Raw genomic sequence first — 1,376 nt, forward strand, 5'->3', positions numbered from 1 at the left:
GGGTTGTTCCGAGGAATTCGATAATGGGCATGTATGGTGACTTTAGAGAAGAGGGAGAATTTCTGGCAATTTCTTGGTGAAAGGGAGGGAGAATTTCAGAGTTGCAACATGAATGTGAATCCCAAATCGGCATTGCCAACAGTGGGCATCAATTACATTGCCTGTATCATTTTCTGATAGTGATTCAGAGGTACTTCCCCAAATCAGGAACTACACAAAATCCAGTGACTGGCAACTTCAACTTCAGGGAGTATTTGGACTAAACCAAATGACTTTGACAGTATAGCATCTTACTGGAGACCCCAGATATGACTTGTAATCCTTTTGACTTTTACATTGAGCGGCTTTAAAGAAAATCATGCGGTCATCAGCAAATAAAAGATAAGAGAAGAGGGGCCAGATCAACTAATCTTATTACCCGTAATGGCCTTGGACATTTCATCCTTTAAGTAATAAGAAAAGCTTCTAGACCTGAAATATCTTGTTTTCCTTAATTAAAAAAATGATCTGTTGGATAATGAAGGATGGTTCATCCATCAACATCTAGAATGATGCTTGGATTCCCAAACTTGGTAATTTCAAAATTTTGGACAAAATCCCTCATCACCCTTCCATCAGTAAGGTTTGTGAATTAATCAATCATAGAAGTTGGAACTTACCCTCCATGGTATTTTTCCCTCTCACATGGTCAAATTTATGTCCTTCATTTCAGTCATCGTGTACGTCGACGAGGATTTCCTTTTCACCCCTTACTAAATCTACTATTTATAGTCTCTTTCTTCCCAATCCATCTCTTCTAGGAAAACTCATTGCGAACTACGGAAAAGAATTTCGAAACTTATAATCCATCCAAAAGTCAAACATTTTGCTTAGAAGACACTCGTGGTCTCCTCACCATGTCCAAACTCTAATATTCATTTCTCCCTCTCATCAACCAGTGCGTACTATGCAATTTTGCCCCTGAATCTGAATGGCACCTTTTCCTATCTTGCTCCCTTTTCTAGAGGACTTTGGGTTGTTGGTATTCTAGGCTTGAGAATAGAATTTAGCACTGATTCAAACCACCTTTCACCTCCTTTCCTTAATGGAGCCTTTTTAAGTACTGATCCTAATCTGTCTAAAGTTGATATGAGGACAACCAAAGGAGTGCCATGATCAAGCTCTGGTGAGTCTCGGCTGGATTTTAAAACCGAGGCCTCCACTTGTTCTAAGGATGGGCTTTCACAGGCCTTGATGTTACACGGGCTAAGAGAGAGAGAGAGAGAGAGAGTTACAAGATGTAAGAGGACTACACTCGGGCTGAGCCACCAAACATGTTTGCTTGGCCTTAATCTTGTGTGCGGTCTAGTTGGACTGGCAACAGATTGGGCTAGACA

This window comes from Macadamia integrifolia, unplaced genomic scaffold (assembly GCF_013358625.1).
Source record: "Macadamia integrifolia cultivar HAES 741 unplaced genomic scaffold, SCU_Mint_v3 scaffold1102, whole genome shotgun sequence".
Classification (NCBI taxonomy): domain Eukaryota; kingdom Viridiplantae; phylum Streptophyta; class Magnoliopsida; order Proteales; family Proteaceae; genus Macadamia; species Macadamia integrifolia.